Below are 22,777 nucleotides of genomic sequence, written 5' to 3'. Positions count from 1 at the left end.
ATTTTAAAAAAATGTCCTTTTCTTTTTCAAAGTAGGGTCTCACTCTAGCCCAGGCTGATCTAGAACTTACTTTGTAGCCCAGGCTGGCCAAGAATTCATGGTGATCCTCCTACCTCAGCATCCAGAGTACTGAGATTAAAGGCATATATAACCTCACCTGGCTCATCTTTCAAAAAATTTCTGTGTTTGTTTATTTTCCAAGGTAGGGTCTCACTCTTGCCCAGGCTGACCTAGAATTCACTGTGTAGTCTCAGAGTGGCCTCAAACGCACAGAGACCCTCCTGCCTCTGCCTCCTGAGTGCTGGGATTAAAGGCGTGCACCACCACACCCAGCCTGTGTTTTCTTTTTAATATTTTATTTTATTTATTTATTAGTCAAAGAAAGAGAAAGAGGAAGAGAGAAAGAATTGGCATGGGTCACCATGCCTGGCTCTTTCAAATTTTAAAGTTAAAGGAAATCACATTTTGGACATAAACCACTTGTGCATTCCAAAGGAGAAGTGAAACTTGCCCTTCTGAGGAGCTCCTTAAGGTCTTTAGTAGTCAATTTCAAGACATCACTGACACTCAAGTACATGAGCAGTGCATGGAGCAATTGCCACAAAGTTCCTCAAGACCACCCGGATGAAATGATTCCATGAGAAGTTAACATTTACAGAGGGCTTGCTCTGCACCAGGTACCAGGCTTAGCACTTTGCGTAAACCCTTTCTTTGTTTTCTTTCGTGTGGAACTGGGACCAAGCCCAGGGCTTTGTATATGCTGGGCAGGCATTCTACCACTGAGCTGCATGACCGGCCCTGTGGAAAGCTTTCCATTACAGAAACACAATAGCCAGTCTAAGGTAGTATGTTTCTAAAAGCAAAGGTGTTGGGTCAAATGGGTTCATATTTTAATTAACTAGTTTATGTTTTTAAAATTCAGGTTTGAGGGGCTAGAGAGATGGCTTAGCAATTAAAGGCACTTGTTTACAAAGTCTGACAGCCTGGGTTCAATTCCCCAGTACACACATAAAGCCAGATGCACAAAGTGGCACATGCGCCTGGGGTTCCTTTGCAGTGGCAGGAGGCCCTGTAGTGCTCGTTTTCATTGTCTTTTTCCTTGTAAAAAAAATGATCTCAGGGCTGGAGAGATTGCTCAGTGGTTAAGTCACCTTCTTGCAAAGCCTAACAAGCCAGGATTCAACACCCCAAATGCTCCAAGTGGTACATGTGTTTGGAGTTCATTTATAGTGGCAAGAGACCCTGGCACATCTATTCTCTCTTTCTACATTTAAAATTTAATTAATTAATTAAAAAAAAAACAACCTCAGGTTTGAGCTGGGAGTGGTAGCACATGCTTATAATCTTAACACTGGAGAGGCTGTTTGTAAACCAATGTGGGATATAGTGTGAGACTGTCTCAAATAAATAAGTGAAAAATCAGGGCTGAGGTGTGTATGTAAGCAAACAATGGGGAGTTGGTGAGAGAAGATATGGCAGAAGCCTCCCAAAGACCACTTGGGTGCTGGCCTTTGTGGCACTGACAAGCTGGCACAGATGAGTTGAGAGCACATTCTAAGTGGCAGACAAAGCAGGGGACTAGGCAAACCCAAGGCCAAGTTCAAGACCTGCGAAAGTAGATGCTATTATGTTCCTAGCAGAGACTCGATCCTTACCTGGCCAGCTGCCACCCTGTGTCCTCCCTGAGGAGAAGCACTTGCCTCTACGCCAAGAGGGAAAGGTCCACAGTCAACTCACCACTGCTGTGGACTACGCCAAGAAAGACTGGACCTGAGGCAGCCTTGTGATGGGGCCCAAGAGCTCTGCCCATGTGTGAGATTCTGACAACTGCTAGCTGGTCACTGAAAGACATACCAAGTGTGGCCATGAGGAAGCTGAACCAGGAGCTCCAAGAGGAAGCAAGACTCTTACATGGCAGTGGGAGCCCATTCACTTTTCCTCTCAGCTAGAAACTCAGGAGACTCCTCCATTGTCAAGGAATTTTCCAGGAGGTTCTAAATTCCACCACACAGAAGATATGTAAGAGTCCTACTTTTCCATTTTGCAGAAGAAATTCTTGGCAACTGTTAAAGTTAGGCAAAGGAAACCAGGGTGCACTTCAACTTAGTAATGTGCCTAAGGAAATTAAGTTAAAAATATTTTTCAAATAGCCCATTTCACATTAGCAGCACTTGTAATCTCGAGCCTGCCTTGTTTGGTCCAGCAGTAAAACCATCCCTTACATGTTCTGGTCATAGGTAGAGTGCTGTCAGGAACAAGCCTCAGGTCATTGCACAGTATATGCAGGACAATGGAGGTCAGGCATCCATCTGGTCTCCTCAGGCATCCTGCTGCCCTCACCCTCCACTGCCCTGGCTGCCTTTGCTCTGGCTGTGACAGAGGCCAAATTCCCATCATATCCTCTACTCCCGTGTTTCAGCCATTCTTTCCCAGTACGCACATCACCCCAAGCACAAACTCCAAGCTGTGGATTCAAAGTACCCACCTCCACGTTCCCACCAGCCAGAGGGCTGATGAGCCTTCTTATTCTTCCAGAGACATAACTCAGTGCCCTCGCATGAAAAATGAACCTCTTCCTCTTTCTTTTGTTTTTTGATTTTCAAAGTAGAGTCTCACTCTAGCTCAGGCTGACCAGGAATTTACTATGTAGTCTCAGGTTGGCCTTGAACTCACAACAATCCTCCTACCTCTGCCTCCTGAGTGCTGGGATTAAAAGGCATGTCCTACCACACCTGGCCCTCTTTCTTTAAGAAAATATGAGGTGGTAAAGCAATCTACACATTTAATGCAATCCCTATCAAAATTCCAAAGGCTTTCTTCATGGAAATAGAAAAAACAATCCAAAAATTCATTTGGAATCACAAAAAACCTCGAATATCTAAAATAATACTGAGCAACAAAAAAGAGGTTGGTGGTATCACCATACCTGATTTTAACCTATACTACAGAGCCATAGTAACAAAAACAGCATGGTACTGGCACAAAAACAGACATGTAGATCAGTGGAACAGAATAGAGGACCCAGATGTAAGCCCAAGTAGCTATAGCCACCTGATATTCGATAAAAATGCCAAAAATACTCATTGGAGAAGAGACAGCCTCTTCAGCAAATGGTGTTTTGAAAACTGGATAAATATCTGCAGAAGGATGAAAATAGATTCTTCTCTCTCGCCATGCACAAGAATTAAGTCCAAATGGATTAAAGACCTTAACATCAGACCTGAAACTCTGAAAGTGCTAGAGGAAAAAGTAGGGGAAACCCTTCAACATATTGGTCTTGGCAAAGACTTTCTGAATACAACCCCAATTGCTCAGGCAATAAAACCACAGATTAACCACTGGGACCTAATGAAATTACAAAGATTTTGCACCGCAAAGGACACAGTGAAAAAAGCAAAGAGGCAACCTACAGAATGGGAAAAAATCTTCGCCAGCTATATATCTGATAGAGGATTAATATCTAGGATATACAAAGAACTCAAAAAGTTAAATAATAAGGAATCAAACAAGCCAATCAAAAATTGGGCTATGAGGCCGGGCATGGTGGCGCACGCCTTTAATCCCAGCACTCGGGAGGCAGAGGTAGGAGGATCACCGTGAGTTCGAGGCCACCCTGAGACTACAGAGTTAATTCCAGGTCAGCCTGGGCTAGAGTGAGACCCTACCTCGAAAAACCAAAAAAAAAAAAAAAAGGGCTATGGAGCTAAATAGAGAGTTCTCAAAGGAAGAAATACGAATGGCATATAAGCATCTAAAAAAATGTTCTACGTCACTAGTCATCAGGGAAATGCAGATTAAAACTACATTGAGATTCCATCTCACTCCTGTCAGATTGGCCACCATCATGAAAACAAATGATCATAAATGTTGGTGGGGATGTGGAAAAAAAGGAACCCTTCTGCACTGCTGGTGGGAATGCAATCTGGTCCAGCCATTGTGGAAAACAGTGTGGAGGTTCCTAAAACAGCTAGAGATTGATCTACCATATGACCCAGCTATAGCGCTTCTAGGCATATATCCAAAGGACTCATCTCATTTCCTTAGAAGTACATGCTCAACCATGTTTATTGCTGCTCAATTTATAATAGCTGGGAAATGGAACCAGCCTAGATGTCCCTCAACAGATGAGTGGATAATGAAGATGTGGTACATTTATACAATGGAGTTCTACTCAGTGGTAAAGAAAAATGAAGTTATGAAATTTGCAGAAAAATGGATGGACCTGGAAAGTATTATACTAAGTCAGGTAACCCAGGCCCAGAAAGCCAAGCGCCACATGTTCTCTCTCATATGTGGATCCTAGCTACAGATGACTGGGCTTCTGCGTGAGAATGAAAATACTTAGTAGCAGAGGCCAGTAAGTTGAAAAGGAGACATAAAGGGTGGAGAAAGGAAGGGAGGAGGATACTCAATAGGTTGATATTGTATATATGTAATTACAATGATTGTAATGGGGAGGTAATATGATGGAGAATGGAATTTCAAACGGGAAAGTGTGGGGGTGGGGAGGGAGGGAATTACCATGGGATATATTTTATAATCATGGAAAATGTTAATAAAAATTAAAAAAAAAAAAAAAAAGAAAATATGAGGTGGGCATGGTGGCACATACCTTTAATTCCAGCACTCAGGAGGCTGAGGTAAGAGGATTGCTGAGTGTTCGAGGCCACCCTGAGATTACATAGTGAATTCCCGGTCAGCCTGGGCTAGAGCAGGACACTCTAAAAAACCAAAAGAAAGAAAAAGAAAATGTGAAGGAGAACAAGGTAAGGGAAGGCCTAGCCCAGTTTTCAAGAGCTACTTACAGGCCCGGCCACTCTCCCTGTCATTAACACACTGCCTACCGCCTGTTCCTAGGCCTCAGAGACTGCCACAGCCTGTGCTCACAGCCAGCTAGAGAGAGTGAGGCAGAAAGAGTTGGGCAGTAGTGGTGGACCCCCGTGTGCAGGCCTGGTCCTGGGAGCCCAACCCCACCCTCACTGTTTTCAGGAAATTACTGAATTACTTAGTTAGAGTCCTAGTTATATTCTTCACTGAGTGATTCTGAACTTCAGCCAGGTCTTCAATTTTGCCTCCCTTCTTTCTCCATATCAGATGCCTTGGAACCCAGTTCACTGAGAAGGTGGTGGGAGATGCCATCTTATCTCACATAACCCAACTATATACACCTATCATTTTTCCCATCCCCAGACCCTCTCCGGCTCCAATCAGATCCAATTCTAAACCCATCAAACCTGTGAGTCCCCTCACTCCCACCCACCCCACCCCATTCTCATCTATCATGGGATTATCAACAAGGCTTTTAACCCAAATGGTCATCTCTGAGGTTCTCTACCTTAGTCCTCCAGACCACTGTAGTTCAGATGATGCAAGAAAAAGAGTTCTAGTAAGGAAATCAAAGGTCCTGTGGGTAAGCTCAGGCATTCTCCTTATCCACCTGGTCAACAGACTTCTGAGTCGGAATTCCATTTCCAATCCAGCTCAAGCGTATGAGTCAGCTTTGATTCATGTAGGTCAGTTTTTCATTCAACAGAAACGAGACTTTGGGAGAGCATGGAGGAACTAGCCCTGCTGCCTCTGGCACACAGGGGCCCATGCCATGCAGCATGTGACACAGTCACAGAGCTCTGAGCACAAAAAGTCTCTTGGGAACAGCTGAGCCAGGAAAGACCTCAATAACGTCCATGCATCACCAGGAAAGGCACCATCAGGGAGAACACATGAGGACTTTAGACTGGTCCAGAGATTGAGCAGAGCTTCCAATAAACATGCATAGGAACTTGATGGAGGTTAAGTTACAAGGTGAGGGCAAAAATCCAGCTGCCACTGGGCATGGCGGCACACACCTTTAATCTGCTCAGCACTGGGGAGGCAGAGGTAGGAGGATCACCATGAGTTTGAGGTCACCTTGAGAATTCCAGGTCAGCCTGGGCTAGAGTGAAACTCTACCTCGAAAAAACAACCAACCCCCCCCCCACACACACACAAAAAAAATCAAGCTACCTATATGCCAAAATTATTCCCAAGATTTCTGATATTTTCTACAAATTACTGTTTAGGTGCTTAAGTAGTGCTTTGTAGCCACTGTTCGGATCCATTCAAGTCAGCGTATCTTAGTGACTGGCTACAGATTGCAGCCAAGACTGGATGCAGGCAGCTGCGTCTATCACTGCACCCCTAGGGAAAGGGACAAACCCTCCTGCACTGGCCATGCTCTGGGACATCTGCTTGTCGGTAGCAGATACTATACTCACTTTAGTATCAAGCTTCTGTAATTTTAAGGTATAACAGGCGTGTCTCCCTTAAGGACTTAAGGTGAAAGGAATATGGTTAGATTCCTGAAGTGTAGTAAGAGTTGAATGACCAACAGTACCGCACACACAAAAAATTCATTAAGGGAGCTGGGCGTGGTGGCGCTCCCAGCATTTAGGAGGCAGAGGTAGGAGGACTGCCATGAGTTCAAGGCCATCCTGAGACTACAGAGTGAATTCCAGGTCAGCCTGAGCGAGAGTGAGACCCTACCTCAAAAAAAAAAAACCAAAAAACAAAAAAACCCATTAAGGGGCTAGAGAGATTGCTCAGTGGTTAAGGCACTTGCCTGCAAATTAAGGACCCTGGTTCCACTCCTTAGTGCACATGTAAAGCTAGATACACAGGTGGTGCATACGTCTGGAGTTCATTTGTGGTGGCTAGAGGCCCTGGTGGGCTCATTTTTTCTATTTGCCCCCCCCCCCACTCATTAAGAAGTCAAACCATGAAATTAAACAGGCTCAGCTTCCGAACCTTGCTCCCTTGCTATCAGCATGTGACCCTGACGAGTCATATAAAATGAAGACAACAAAGCCTCCCTCACAGAGGATGTTAGAAGAATTGAGAAGTAACACTTACAGATGTGAGCTATCATTATTATTGGCATCTGCAGCAGGCCTGAGCACATCTTTCTTATTTGGGTCGACTTAGCCCATTCACAGGCACCTCTTCTCCAGCCTTCTCTAATCTCCAGAATGAAAGTGTCCTGACTGTCTGACTTTAGGTTTAGTTCAGGAAGAAGCTGTGACCACTGATAATGGCAGGCACAGGCCAGTGTAGCAACAAGGAAAGGCTGGTATGCTGAAATACACAATGGAAAAGCAGAACTTTGCATGGCATGTGCACACTGACTACAGGTAGTAAAAGGAACGCGTACGCAACAGGGCCTAGCTGGCTACAGAGAGCAGCAGTAGTAACAGTTGGTGTTTCGTTGTGGAGGTTATCTTTGTCTGCAATCAGTGTAAGGCTGGTCAAAAGGACCATTTCTTTCTTTCCTGTTTTTATTTTTTATTTTTTATTTTTTTTCTTTCCTGTTTTTTAAAGGGCAATCTTTCCAGAAATCTTTTTATTTATTTATTTGAAAGAGAGAGACAGATAAAATGGGCATGCCAAGGCCTCCAGCCACTGCAAATGAACTCCAGATGCATGCACTCCCTTATGCATCTGGTTCATGTAGGTCCTGGGGAATTGAACCTGGGTCTGATGGCTTTGCAGACAAGTACCTTAGCCACTAAGCCATCTCTCAAGCCCAATCAGATCCATTTCTTAAATGATGCCATTGAATGAGAGCAGGAGTTTACATTAATCTCTTTCTGCTGTTGGTTTTGTTTGCTTTAGAGATAGGGTCTCACTCTACAGGCCAGGCTGGATTGGAACCCACTATAGGGTCCAAACTGACTTTGAACTTGCAGCAATCTTCCTGCCTCAACCTCCTAATGTTGGGATCACAGGTATGAATCACCATACTCACCTAGAGGATGGTTTAGAAACCAGTTTCTGAGCTCCCTCATATCATTCAGCATCTTTTTATCTGCCAGCACAGTCACACTTTGGAAGCAGCTGACCTCATGCTGAAGAGGGGCAAGAGTTAAGTGGGTAATCTCAGGTGTAAGGCCTCACCTGTCACCTTGTTTTGGGCAGAGTCTCTTGCTGTTTGAAGCTGCATACACCAGACTAGCTGGCTTACAAGCTTCCAGAGATTCTCCCTTTTCCACCTCCCATTTCATCATAAGCACACTGGGATTATAGACATGAGCTACCACATCTGGCTTAATATGAGTTCTGGAGATCCAAACTCAGGTCATGTTTGCACAACAGGCACTTTTACCCAGTTGGCCATCTCTTTCCTCCCTCTCTTCCTTCCTTTCTTCTTTTCTGTTTCTCGTTTTGGAAGGTTCTCACTCTAGCCCAGGCAAACCTAGAACTCACTATGTAGCCCCAGGCTGGCCTCAAACCCATGGCAATCCTACTTCAGCTTCCAGAGTTCTGAGACTAAAGGTGCATCACCACCCCAGCTTCTCCTACTTTCTTTCTTTTAAAAAAATATTATTAATGTATTTATTTGCAGAGAAGGGGAGAAGAGAGAGAGAGGGAGGGAGAGAAGGAGGGAGGGAGGGTGGGAGGGAGAGAATATGAATATGGGCATGCCAGGGCCTCTTGCCACTGTAAATGAACTCCAGATTCAGGCACCACTTTGTGCATCTGGATTTACATGAGTACTAGAGAATTAAACCTGAGCTGTCAGGCTTTGCAAGCAAATGCCCTTAACCACTAAGCAACCTCTTGAGCCTCCATTTTCTTAATCACAGGAGAATTAGGCAAAGGAGAGATACACAAAATCTTAAACACACAGATGACCCAGCCATTCTCTGTCATCCCAGGACTTACCACAATTGAGCAGTGGAGACTGGAAGACACATAGTTTGATTAAAAATCATTCCCCATGGGCCAGAGAGATGGCTTAGTGGTTAAGGCACTTGCCTGCAAAGCCAAAGGACCCAGGTTTGATTCCCCAGGACCCATGTAAGCCAGTTGTACAAGGTGGCACATATGTCTGGAGTTCATTTGCAGTGGCTGGAGGCCCTGACATGCCCATTCCCTTTATTTCTGTCTCTCTTCTGTCTCTCTCTCAAATAAATAAATAAATAAAATATTAACAAAAGAAACAAAAAAATTAAAAACATTCCCCAGTAATCATAAGCCCAGTTGTGTGTATACACACACACACATACTCATATTCTCTCTCTCGTCATACCCTGGGAATTGAGATCACTAGCCTAAAACAACGTGGGATAGTAGGAACACACTACGCTTACACAGAGAGGCAATGGAGCAGGAACTCAGCAGGAGTACAGTACCAGCTACTCCTGGGAACTCATAATTAATTGGTTAATCCAGTCTACAGTACTCTCAAAGACACCACTTCCAGGCTCTCACTCTGTAAGACACATCTTCTCCTCCTGCAGGTCAGTCAGTCAGATGTGTTAAATGAGGAATCAGAAATAGAAAGCTGCTGCCATGGGCACATGACACAAAGAGACCATGTCTTCTTCCTGATCTTTGCTGCAAAGGTGCACGGTATTTAAGTGGGGCTCTGTTCCCAGCCCTTCAGACCAGACGGGGCCTCCACAATGTCCAACCCTGAATGTCTGCCTTGGCACCTTCTTAAAGGCCACACACAAGGCAGAAGACAGAAATGAGGTGTATGGAAAAGAGGTAGGTGGAATAAAGAAACCTGGATGAATGAAGGAAGATGAGAAATGCTGCTTCTTGGCAGATCAGAGAAAATTAAGCACAAGTAGCTTTTCATAACCAGAAATCTGAGTCCACAGCACAGAACCAGACTGCCTGATCTAATTTTGGAGGTGCCTTAAGCCTGATGGCTGTACAGGGGCTCTGCTGATGTTCCAAAGAAACATCCACTGTGAAATTGCGATCTTGATAGCTTTCTGTTCACTGGTCTGATGACCAGCCCACAGGAGTATCCTGCTCTTTCCAGATGATTAGTAGTGAGGGTGTTATGGGTTATTTTCTTCTGTCATTTGAGAGTCCTCAGAGAGTGTTATCTGCCAAAGCACGACACCAAAACAGGCATAAAGGATTCAGGCCATCCATGTGCAATCTGAAGCCAATTAAATACTGCTCAGAGAGCTCAATGCCCCAAATTGTTCGCCATGGTACAGCTGACACCAAGGCTACCTGCAGAGAGCATAGGCTCAGCAGTCACCTGGCTGGCTCTGCACTTCTTGACCTGTCAGCTTAGGTTCCCAATGGCAGAACCCCACCCCATCCCAACACTCGAACTGTTGAGAGAGAATAAATGGAACAGCACTTCATAAGCTATGAGGTGTTCGCATTAGAAGGTCACAATTAACCTTACTGCCTTCTCCCTTTGCCTCGTCATGATAGAGTAAAGTACCACACCAAGATGTCCCGTCACTTGTTCTCAAAGGCCTGATCAACCTGGCGGTTATTCTACTTAAGGAAGATGTAGAATGGTTTATTTATTTATTTATTTATTTATTTTGAGAAAGTATACAGTTTTATTTTTCTTCCAAAACCTTATGACAGTGACTTTATTTTTTTTTTCTTTTTTAGCAACTTTAATTTTTACAATAAAGAATACCACTATGGGCGCACACCTTTAATTATAGCGCATAAGAGGTCAAAGCAGGAGGATCGCTGTGAGTTCGAGGCCAGCCTGAGACTGCATAGTGAATTCCAGGTCAGCCTGGGCTAGAGTGAGACCCTACCTCAAAAATGGGGGGGGGAGGGCTGGAGAGATGGATTAGTGGTTAAGGCACTTGCTTGAGAAGCCTAAGGACCCAGGTTCTATTCCCCAGTACCCATGTAAGTCAGATGCACAAGGTGGAGCATGTATCTGGAGTTCATTTGCAGTGGCTAGAGGCCCTTGCATGCCCATTCTCTGTCTCTATCTACTTTTCTCTCAAATAAATAAATAAATGAATAAAAATTAAAAAACCAAAAAAGTTAAAAAATAAATTAAAAAGAATAAAAAAAAAAAAAGAATACCACTATGGGCTAGAGCAGTAACTTGGTAGTTAAAGTGCTTGCTTGCAATGCCTGACGACCTGAGTTTGATTCCCAAGTACCCACATAGTGGCAGATGCACAAAGTGGCACTTGCATCTGGTGTTTGCACAAGGCCATGGCACTCCCATATACACACACTCTCTCCTTGCAAATAAATAAATAAATAAGAATACCACTATGCAGTGACTTCATCAACTCAGAGAGAGGCCAGGTATGATGAGAAATGCCTGTGATTCTACTTCTAAAGCTGAAACCAGAGGATCACCGCAAGTTAAAACAAGCCTGGGCTGCACAGTAAATTCAAGACTAGGGCAGGGGAGATGGCTCGGCACTTAAAGGCACCTGTTTGCAAAGCCTGCCAGTCTGGGTGTGATTCCACAGTACTCATGGAAAGCCAGATGCACAAACTGGCACATGCATCTGGAGTTCATTTGCAGTGGCAAGAGGCCCTGGCACACCAATACTTTCTCTCTTTCACTCTCTCTCTCTGCTTCTAAGACTAGGGCTGGGGAGATGGCTCAGAGGTTAAGGCACCAACCTGCAAAGCCTATCAACCCAGGTTGTTCCCCAGTACTCATGTACAGCCAGATGCACAAAGTGGCACATGCATCTAGAACTTGTTTGTAGTGGCAAGAAACCCTGATGTGTCCACTATCTCTCTCTCTCTCTGCTTGCAAATAAAATTTCTGAAAAATTTATAAGTTGGGCATGGTGGCACATACCTTTAATCCCAGCACTTGGGAGGCAGAGGTAGAAGGATTGCCATGAGTTCAAGGCTACCCTGAGACTACACAGTGAATTCCATATCAGCCTGGGCTAGAGTGAGACCCTACCTCAAATACATACACACACACACACACACACACACACACACACACACACACATATCAGGGCCTCCAGCCACTGCAAACAAACTCCAGATGCATGTGCCACCATGTGCATCTGGTTTATGTGGGACCTGGAGAATTGAACCAGGGTTCTTAGGCTTCACAGGCATGAACCTTAACTGCTAAGCCGTGTCTCCAGCCCCCAAAATATATATTTTTTTATAAAAAGGCTAGCCTGGGGCTGGAGACACAGCTTAGTGATTAAAGTGTGTGCCTGCAAAGCCAAAGGATGCTGGTTTGATTCTCCAGGACCCACGTAAGATGGATGCACAAGGGGGTGCATGCATTTGGAGTTCGTTTGCAGTGGCTAAGGGTCCTGACGTGGCCATTCTCTCTCTCTGCCTCTTAAAGGCTAGCCTGGTCTATGTAAAGTCTCACTCTAGCCCAGGTTAACATGGAATTCACCACAAAATAAAATAAAAAATGCAGAGAGAAGAGTCAAAAGACACCTTGATGTTTCCAAATTCCCGTTTTCACCTATGAAGATGCACCAGAAGGTCTCTAAATCATAATCACAACCACCTCTGACAAGCAGCCCAAGCCCTGAGAGTGGAGTCAGCACTACCTCATTTCAGCCCTCAGCAACTGCCATGTCTTACTTCTATGTCTTACAGAGAAGAAAGCGACTAACTGAGGCCTGGGCAGCTTACTGAGGTAATAAAGCTATTAGCTAGCAGAAGTAGGCTCAGGATACTCTTATCCATGTGTCATATTGCTGACTTAGCTATTTCCACTGACACAAACTTTATCATATCTACTGATGGGAGCAGCGATCCTAAGGGACTTGAATCTATAGAAAACCCTGGAAAGCAGTGAAATGTGCAAGGAAAAAAGAAGCTGCAGTGTCCCACAGAATGGACTATAATACACAATAGTCTGTTACCATGGGTTTCAGAAAACCTGTCCAGGGTAAGCAGCAGTCTTTTAAGGGTACATGTTCTGTATCATTAAGAGTTGGCATTTCACAGCCAGGCCAAATGAGCCAACAGGTGCAACAGTGTCACGTCTGTCATGGTAGAAACAAACTGCCCTTTAATTTGACTGGCGGCTTGCTCCATGGGAGGGAATACATCTCTGATACTGAAAACCTACAACAGGGGTAGTCATGAGCCCTAGGGGTATAATGTCTGCTGCTGTCTGACTAAGTGTATATACTATGCTCACCAAACTGCCCAGTAAGCACTTCTCTTAATGTTCATACCCTTATATTAATGCTACTCTCACTTTTGGTAGAGAAGTTTCTCTTTTCAGATGGCAGTGACCTTGGGATAACTCAGAAGGCATCATGGTGCTGGGAAGAAGTGACAGAGGAGTGCTCAGCACTGCAATATCTCTATCACACCTTCCAAGACTCAGGGTCCCTTTGGAAGAGGTGGTGGAAAAAATGTAAGGGCCAAAGGAAGGGTAGGACTTCTTACAACGTGCTCCTCCAGACACAAAATGGCCTGGATATCCATGACCTCACAGTGCCTGACGCCACCTACACAAGACCATTACAATAGGAAGAAAAGATTATAACATCAAAATAAAAGAGATTCTGATTGACATGGGGAGGGGACATGATGGAGAGTGGAGTTTAAAAGGGGAAAGTGGGGGTAGGAAGGGCATTACTATGGGATATTGTTTACAATCATGGAAGTTGTTAATAAAAATAAATTAAGAAAAAGAATTGGCATTTCATAAACTACAAGTTTATAGCAAAAAGAAACTCAGTACTTCCCTCAGTATTACCCATCCTATCCTGCCCCTCTATTCCATTGCTACATAAATTAAATGCTGCTCTTTTGAGACACGGTCTTGCCATGTAGCCTTGGCCGGCCTCAAACTCAAGATCCCTCTGCCTCAGGCTCTCTGTAAGTAAATATTCTATTCCACATATAAATGTCATAAAACTACCCTTTGTGTGCTATGGGGACACATCTCCATCCTTAGGGGAATTGGTAACAATAACAATTAGCCTTGGGCATGCTGGAACACTTCAAGAGGCTTCTATGAAAGTCCATGGATGGCAAACAGTCATTTATATTATGGTACCTGGTGGCTTTGTTCATGACTCAGTCTTCCCATTTATCCTTGCTAAGGCAGCTGCCTCCGCATATTTTTCCCTATGGAACATATTTCATGAATTGTTAATCTAAATGGCTCAAGGCACTAACATACAGGAATTTTAAAAATAATACCTAGTTAAAAAGAAAACTCTTTATTCCTCCTTCAATTTATTATGTAAATGCTTTTTTTGCATTTGGAGTTGATTACAGATCTAAAACTCTGTTAATCTCACAATTTATTCACTATTACAGGTCTGTTTGCAAAAACATTTTATTATTATTTTTATTTATATATTATTTATTCACCTTTTTTTGAGGTAGGGTCTTACTCTAGCCCAAGCTGACCTGGAATTCACTATGGAGTCTCAGGGTGCCCTTGAACTCACGGTGACCCTCCTACCTCTGCCTCCCAAGTGCTGGGATTAAAGGCGTGCGCCACCACGCCCAGCTGCAAAAACATTGTAATGTCAGTGAAATCTTTCTAGTTATGCTGCACTCAAGCTCTCAGTACTTATCTATATATCTGGCCTCACAGTTCACAGAGCAGGACAGTAACCAACCTGCCCTCAGGGAGCCTAGAGAGAGGGGATCAAGTAATCAATGTCAGAGCCAGGAAAGAACTGTAAGGACTCCAAGAGAACACAGCCAATAGGGAGCTGCATCAGTGTGGGCCTTAGTCATGGGAGGGTCCCTGAGCAAGTGAGAGCTGGGCTGGCGTCCTGGAATGAGTGGAGTGGCTTGCCAATGGCAGGAAGGGCAAGAAGTAAGACCCGAGTACAGCTTACGGAGGAATCCGAAGAAGCTCCTTGGGCAACTACCATGGGCACAGAGTGAGTAGAGAAGAGGTGGAAGCCGGGCCACACAAGACCTTGAAGGCCACACTGGGGATCTGGTCTTGTCTGAATGGGAAGGACTAAAAGGTTACAAGTGATCTGGAGGCGATCATATAGAAACTGTGAGAAAGTTTTTCTATTGAACATAGAAAACACTGACAAGAGGCAAGAAAGGGCCTAGAAGGGCTAGCTAGACTGTAGGACATCTGAGGTGACAGACCATGGCAGCCTTTAGACAAGAAGAGATTTGACAATCAGGAGACATGAGTCCCCACCATGGCTGAATGTGAGAGAAAGGAAAACAGCATTCTTAAGGACAAGCCCAGGCATTAAGGACAGGGGTCCTGTCATGTCTGGAAGTAAGAGATTCAGTCTTGAAGGGAGTGGAATAGGTTCAGTTTGTCACATTATGTGACCTCCTAGAGTATAGCTTAAATCAGAAAGTTCTGGAAAGTTCTGCAAGTAATAAATTCTGCAAGTAATGGTTCAGTAACTATACCATGGCATGAGACAAATGGTTCTTCACATACAACCCAAAACTAGTAGAAACAGAACTTGTTGAATGATAAAATATATCTTGAAATAATGAACTCCTAACAATACTGTGCAAGCAACATATATAATAAAATAATTTCAGAGATGTCTGCTCAAGTTCAACTTTACAAAATATGTCTTTCAAGAGAAACTTAACTCCATCTACTTTTCAATGTATAGCCCTTTAAATTCTGACACCCTAACTTAAATTTAGCAGAAAACAAGAAACGTGGAAGTAGCTGGGCATGGGGGCACACACCTTTAATCCCAGCACTCAGGAGGCAGAGGTAGAAGGATCACTATGAGTTTGAAACTATATAGTGAATTCCAGGTCAGCCTGGGCTAGAGTGAGATCCTACTTCAAAAAACAAAAAACAAAACAAAACAAAGAAAAAAAAAAACAGAAAAACAGCTAGAAAGGGAACGTAGGTTCACAGGATTATTATGCCCCAAATGCATCAAGACTCACATTTAATCTTTATGGTTTTGGGAAGCAGGAATTATGCTGCTTTTCAAATAAGGAAACTGAGGCCCAGATATTGAATGACTTGCCTAAGGCCTCACTAACCAGTATAGGCAGACATGGAGACCAACCAAGTCTAGGAACTCCTCTGGCCAGGAAAAACCAGCAGCTGCCATTTTCTGGAGCCCAACTTCTGCCTTGAAGACCAAATTGAAATGTCTTTTATCACCTGTATTCAGCAGTTGCTACCTTAGATTCAAGATTCCTTCCTCCCCGCCTTCCTTCCCTCCTTCCCTCCCTTTCTTTCTTTCTTTCTTTTTTTTTTTTTGAAGTAAGGTCTCACTCTAGCCCCAGGCTGGCTTCAAACTCACAGTGATTGTTGCAGTCAGGTTCACACTGCTGTTAGAAAACACTCAACCAATATCTTATGGGGGAAAAAAGGTTTATTTTGGCTTACAGACTTGAAGGGATGCTCCATGATGGCAGGGAAAATGATGGCATGAGTAGAGGGTGGACATTACCTCCTAGGCAACATCAGACGGACATCAGCAGGAGAGTGTGCCAAACACTGGCAAGAGGAATTTGGTTATAACATGCTTAAACCAGCCCCCAATAATACACTGCCTCCAGGAGGCGTTAATTCCCAAATCTCCCTCAGCCGGGAACATAGCATTCAGAATACCTAAATTTAAGCCAGGCATGGTGGCGCACGCCTTTAATCCCAGCACTCGTGAGGCAGGTAGGAGGATCACTGTGAGTTCGAGGCCACCCTGAGACTACATAGTGAATTCCAGGTCAGCCTGGGCTACAGTGAGACCCTACCTCAAAAACAAACAAAAAACAACAACAACAACAACAACAAAACCAGAATACCTAAATTTATCAAACCACATTGATCCTCCTACCACTGCCTCCGAGTGCTGGGATTAAAGATGTGTGCCACCAAGCCCAGCTTTCCCTCCCTCCTTTCTTCTCTCCTTCCCTTCCCTCTTTCTTTACAATCAGAGCCAGAATGGACATGTCATGGCCACTTTGTGCATGTGGCTTCATGTGGGTGCTAGAGAACTGCGCCTAGGATGTCACATTGCAAGCAGGTGCCTTTAACCATTGAGCCATCTCTCCAGCCCCAATTTTTCCGCTCCTCTCTTGCTTCCCTCCCTTTCTTTCACTCTGTAGCCCAAGCTGACCTTCAACTCATGGTAATGCTCCTGCCTCAGCCAAATGCTGGTATTACAAACATATCCCAGCATACTTAATTTTTTAACGAGCTGCTTTTGTTAACTCATCCCTTCTGCTGTAGCTGAAGAGAGTCAGTAAACACATGCTCATTAGGCTGAGTTTTATTTATAATTGCTTATAGAATTTAGATCAAAATGTAAACACAAATCTGAAAAAAACAAATGCTTGTTTTCCATCAAATACCTTGTGCATGTTTCCAACCCCAAGCCACTGAATAAAACTGTAGATAAAGCTATCCCTAACTTGCAAGAAAATTTTCAAAAACTTTTTTTTTTTTTTTGGTTTTTCAAGGTAAGGTCTCACTCTAGCCCAGGATGACCGGGAATTCACTATGTAGCTCAGGGTAGCCTTGAACTGACAGCAATCCTCCTACCTCTGCTTCCCAAGTGCTGGGGTTAAAGACGTGCACCACTACACCCGGGCAAAACCAACTTTTTAAAAAATTTTTTTTATTTTTACTTATTTATTTGAAAGCGACAGACAGAGAGAGAGAGAGAGAATGGGTGCACCAGGGCCTCCAACCACTGCAAATGAACTCCAGATGCGTGCACCCCTTGTGCATCTGGCTAACGTGGGTTCTGGGGAATCTAGCCTTGAACCGGGGTCCTTAGGCTTCACAGGCAAGCGCTTAATGGCTAAGCCATCTCTCCAGCCCAGCCAACTTATTTTTAAGCCAAACTCTCAATTAACTTTCCTTAAGAAATAAGACTAGCAGTAAATCCCTTGGCAGACCATAAAAGGTCAACAACTTAAACTAAAAACTAAGGATCTGTGTGCTCACAGGAAATAGTGCACAGTCCTTACAGATGGTACTCCATTCCTGTGCCCTACACAGACCTGGGGGCGTATGTTAATGAAATCATGACAAGAAAGGAACGAACACTAGGCAGTACAATAATTACACAATGTTTAAATTCTGATATGCTGGGGTTACATGGAGCACATGCTTATTTTTTTTTTTAAGTATTTTTGTTTATTTACAAACCCTTGTGTCAAGGGCTGACTTTCATTTTCAACAGATTGCAGTCAGGGAGAAACCCCAACCCATGTTTTATTTATTTATTTATTTATTTATTTATTTATTTTTTAAAGACAAGATCTTGTTATGTAACTCTAGGTAATTTGGTACTCATTATGTAGTCCAGACTTGCTTCAAACTCATGGCAATCCTCCTGCCTCAGCCTCCATCCAGAGTGCTGGGATTACAGGCATGTGGCACTGAACCCAGCTAGTGCTCCATGGGCTTGTATTTGAACATATGTATGTGTGCACCTGTATATGTGAATGCTTGTATATGCAGCTCTTGACAAGAGATGTTTCAGTAGGGCATGGTGGCACACACCCTTAATTTTAGCATTCAGGAAGCAGATGTAGGAGGTTAGCTGTGAGTTCAAGGCCAGCCTGGAACTACAGTATGAGTTACAGGAGCCTGGGCTACAGTGAGACCCTTTATAAATAAGAGAGAGAGAGATATTTCAAACCCCATTAATTCTGAAGGTACTTGAAGTAAAAGCACTTCTCAACATGGCACTGCCACCCATGGCCGGAAGTGGTGAAGGTGGCACTGCAGAGCAAGAGGTGGAGCTTGAAGGTACAAAAGGAAGAAGACAGCAAAGGCCATGCAGCCTCAGACACATCAGGTGGCTTCCTGGCACCATGGCAAGAGTACATTCTCCAACTTACACTCTGGGCAACAACCCCAGCTCTGCCCTCACCCGCTACGTGACCTTAGGTGAGTTACATAATCTTTCTGTGCTTTAGCTTTTCACCTGCAAAGAGGGAGAAATAAAGTCTACCTCCCAGCATGAGTGTGGACATGAAAGGGTGCTATATCTGTGTCCTTGGTTTGGCATGAGTGCCCTGGTCTGTGAAGGCGAGCAGGTGTGCGATCAGGTATGGGAGCAGGCCAAGCAAGGTGGCAGTAACAATGGGCTGGTAAGAGTGCTATGGTGGAGCTGGGCGTGGTGGCACACACCTTTAATCCCAGCACTCGGGAAGCAGAGGTAGGAGACTCCCAAAAGCCCAAGGCCATCCTGAGAATACGGAGTGAACTCCAGGTTAGCCTAGGCTACAGTGAGATCCTACCTCAATAAACAAAAACAAAACAAAACACAAGAGGGCTGTGGTACTGAAGGAAGATAGATGCCCATCAATCTGCCAGTTCTAGCCCTCTACAAATTCTATTTATTAGTGTGCTCTTGGACCTCTAGGGGTGATGAACAGGATATATGTGTGGAAAAAAAAATGCTTTAAATGGAGGCAGTACTGCTGGCAGAATAACACTGCTTCCTAAAGACAGGTTATAATTTTGTGACCCAGTGCTTAAAATTGATGTTCAGAAGAAAAGGAGCCTCAAGCCAGCAGCTGCAATCCTGTGCCCACGCTGTGTGGCGGGGCTTAGGCAAGCTCCGGTCAGCTGGCCTTTGATGCAGTTTCCATTCCATGGACTGCATTCCACAGATCAGACCTTACCGAGTGACTAATGGTGGGCTGGTGTGTGCTAAAGACAGCTGGACACACAAAACATCAGACAGCAAGGTTCAGAGCCCAGCTCAGGAGCCAGTCAGAGCAGAAGGCTGCTTGTTTCTGCTCTGAACACAGCCAGGCAGCAGGCAACTTCATCATTCCTCTGTTCTTGCCACAGGAGAATAACAATAAGAACAAAACAGCCGGGTATGATGGCGTACACCTTTAATCCCAGCATTCAGGAGGTAGAGGCAGGAGGATTGCTATGAGTTCAAGGCCAACCTGAGAATACATACAAGGCCAACCTGGACTAGAACAAGACACTACCTCATAAAACAAATGCAAACAAACAAACCAGACATGGCCAGAACACTGTCTCAAAAGGAAACAGGCCCCAAAGTCCTGATTCTTAAAAATGTCCATCAGGGGCTGGAGAGATGGCTTAGTGGCTAAGGTGCTTGCCTGCAAAGCGTAAGGACTGGAGTTCAACTTCCCAGTACCCATGTAAAGCCAGATGCACAAGATGGCACATGTGTCTATAGAGTTTGCCTGCAGTGGCTAGAGACCCTGGCACGCCCATTCTCTGTCCACCCTCAAATAAATAAATAAAATGTTTTTAAAAAATCCTATCCAGACACAAAATGGCCTGGATTTCTATAACCTCGCAGTACCTGACACCACCCATACAAGATTATCATAACAGGAGGAACAGCTGATGACATCAAAATAAAGAAAAAAAATAAAGAGACTGATTGAGAGGGAGGCAGATATGATGGAGAGTGGAGTTGTGAAGGGGAAAGTGTGTGTGGGGAATTACCATGGTTTATTGTCTATAGTTATGTAAGTTATAATTAAAAAATCTAAATATATATACTAAAAAAAGTCCATCAGAGCTGGAGGGATGGCTTAGCGGTTAAGGCGTTTGCCTACAAAGCCAAAGGGCTCAGGTTCAATACCTCAGGACCCATGTTATCCAGATGCACAAGGGGGCACATGTGTCTGGAGTTCGCTTGCAGTGGCTGGAGGCCCTGGCATGCCTATTCTCTCTCTCTCTGTCAAATAAATAAATAAATAAATAAATATAAAAAAGTCCATCAAGGGCTGGAGAGATGGCTTAGCAGTTAAGCACTTGCCTGTGAAGCCTAAGGACCCCGGTTCGAGGCTCAGTTCCCCAGGTCCCACGTTAGCCAGATGCACAAGGGGGCGCACGCGTCTGGAGTTCGTTTGCAGAGGCTGGAAGCCCTGGCGCGCCCATTCTCTCTCCCTTTATCTGTCTTTCTCTCTGTGTCTGTTGCTCTCAAATAAATAAATAATTTTTAAAAAAAAAAAGTCTACCAAATCAATTTGTCTCACACAGGGTCTGCAAAGAAGCCTCATGGAATTAATTCCATAACCCCAAATTTGTTGTAAATAGTTGGCCTTTGTTCAAATGCTCTACCCTCAGAAGGATACTCATGAGTATCTTACCCTAACAGAGAAGCTTTCCTCTCCCTCATTCTCTTTAAAAACAGTAGTGGTCTGTTGTGGTGGCACACGCCTTTAAACCCAGTACTTGGGAGGCAGAGGTGGGAGGATTTATGTGAGTTCAAGGCAACCCTGAGACTACAGAGTGAAGTCTAGGTCAGCCTGGGCTACAGTGAGACCCTGCCGTGAAAAGCAAAAACAAAAACACAAAAAACAATGCTACTACCTGACTTTGTACCACATGTCCATCACTTGTTACCTGTCACTCCACAAGATAGATCCTCTACATGGCAGTTCCCTGGTATGTCCCGATGCTGGCACCCAAGAAGCACTTTATTTATTAAATGACTGAATGAACACCACATAAAACCTAAGCAAGCCAGAATGGTGGCACACACCTTTAAACCCAGCACTGGGGAGGTTGAAGTAGGATGACTGCTGTGAGTTCAAGGACAGCTTGGGAAGAAGATCCTGCCTAGTAAAATAAAGCAAACTATCTATGTCCTTATTAGAAAATTTCAACAACAAAAAACAAAATACTTTCAAAATGATGGGCATGGTGGCTCGTGCCTTTAATCCTAGCACTCAGGAGGCAGAGGTAGGAGGATTGCTGTGAGTTTGAGGCCACCCTGAGACTACAGAGTGAATTCCAGGTCAGCCTGGACCAGAGTGAAACCCGACCTGGAAAAAAAAAACAAAACAAAAATCAAAAACAACAAAGTTTCAGCTAGGATGGGCTTGATAGCAGGCCTGTAACCCTAGCACTTGGCAGGTGGAGGCAAGAAGACACTTAGCTACACAGCAGATTTGAGTCCAGCCTGAGCTACATGAAACCCTATCTCAAAGTAAAACAAAAAGAAAGAAAAAGGAAGAAGGGAGAGAAGAAAAGTAGTTTAAAATTTTTTTTTTTTATTTGAGAGCGAAAGACACAGAGAGAAAGACAGATAGAGGGAGAGAGAGAGAATGGGCGCGCCAGGGCTTCCAGCCTCTGCAAACGAACTCCAGACGCGTGCGCCTCCTTGTGCATCTGGCTAACGTGGGACCTGGGGAACCGAGCCTCGAACCGGGGTCCTTAGGCTTCACAGGCAAGCGCTTAACCGCTAAGCCATCTCTCCAGCCCAAGAAAAGTAGTTTAGATGATAAATTCAGCCATTTATGGCCAAGTATGTCATAGAAAATGAGCATCAGCTATGTTGCTTCAGAAGGTACCACATCGTGACGTGGTTGCTATAAGAAAGTGAGGTATGACTTTGCTCAGCTCTACGCAACAGCCTCCGTTCCAGGAACACAAGCCTTCCAGCTTTATAGGACCATAGACATGGCATAGAAGCTCTGTGCAAAATGTTTCTGGGAAAGCTCATTTATCAAACTGAAATTCCAATCTAGCTGCTATGTCAATGAAAAAGATCTTTCAGGAAAACGGGAGATACATCTGGGTGATGCTAACTTCTCAGATCTTTATTGGATTTTTTTTTTTAAGCCTTCTATGTGAGCTACCACCTACCATGGTCCAGAAATAGAAATCAAAGAGCTCTTTCCACCCCAAGGACTCAGGGCTCTAGACCTGTGGTTCTATGCATTGGAATTGCCCCACTTCTAGCCCAGAGGACACTCATGGTTAAGTAGAGCAAAGAACAAGAAAGCAGGACACAAATCTAATGCTTGCAGTTTTGCAAGAGAGACATATTTTGAGACAAGGTCTTGCTATGTAGCCCTGGGTGGCCTGATACTTTCTATGTAGCCCAGGCTTGCCTCAAACCTGTAGTAATCCTTCCAAGTGCTAGGATTACAAGTATATACCACCATGCCCAGCTACAAGACACTTTCTTTTTAATTTTTTTTAAAATTATTTATTTATTTAAGAGAAAAAGATGCAGGTAAAGAGAGAGAGAGAATAGGTGCACCAGGGCTTCTAACCACTACAGGTGGACTCCAGATGCATGTGCCACCTAGTGGATCTGGCTTACATGGGTACTGGGGA

General features: G+C 44.2%; 1 protein-coding gene across 5 annotated transcripts in view; it reads right to left on the bottom strand.

The window, feature by feature from the left end:
• Tex2 (testis expressed 2) overlaps positions 1 to 22,777 on the bottom strand; it is a 135,953-nt gene that overhangs the window by 87,758 nt on the left and 25,418 nt on the right. For 2 of the 5 annotated variants that reach the window (XM_045158289.1, XM_045158293.1), the window contains exon 1: positions 1,738 to 1,825. The exons of 2 other annotated variants lie outside the window; for them this stretch is intronic. The gene's annotated coding sequence lies outside the window, so the exon portion shown is untranslated. Of the gene's footprint in view, positions 1 to 1,737; positions 1,826 to 4,612; positions 4,675 to 22,777 lie in introns of those variants that run through there. One more of the 5 variants, XM_045158291.1, reaches the window with a different exon arrangement.

Source organism: Jaculus jaculus, chromosome 9, assembly GCF_020740685.1.
Source record: "Jaculus jaculus isolate mJacJac1 chromosome 9, mJacJac1.mat.Y.cur, whole genome shotgun sequence".
NCBI lineage: Eukaryota > Metazoa > Chordata > Mammalia > Rodentia > Dipodidae > Jaculus > Jaculus jaculus.
Note: the sequence above shows the minus strand (reverse complement) of the source record. Positions and strands in the feature narration are given on the sequence as shown.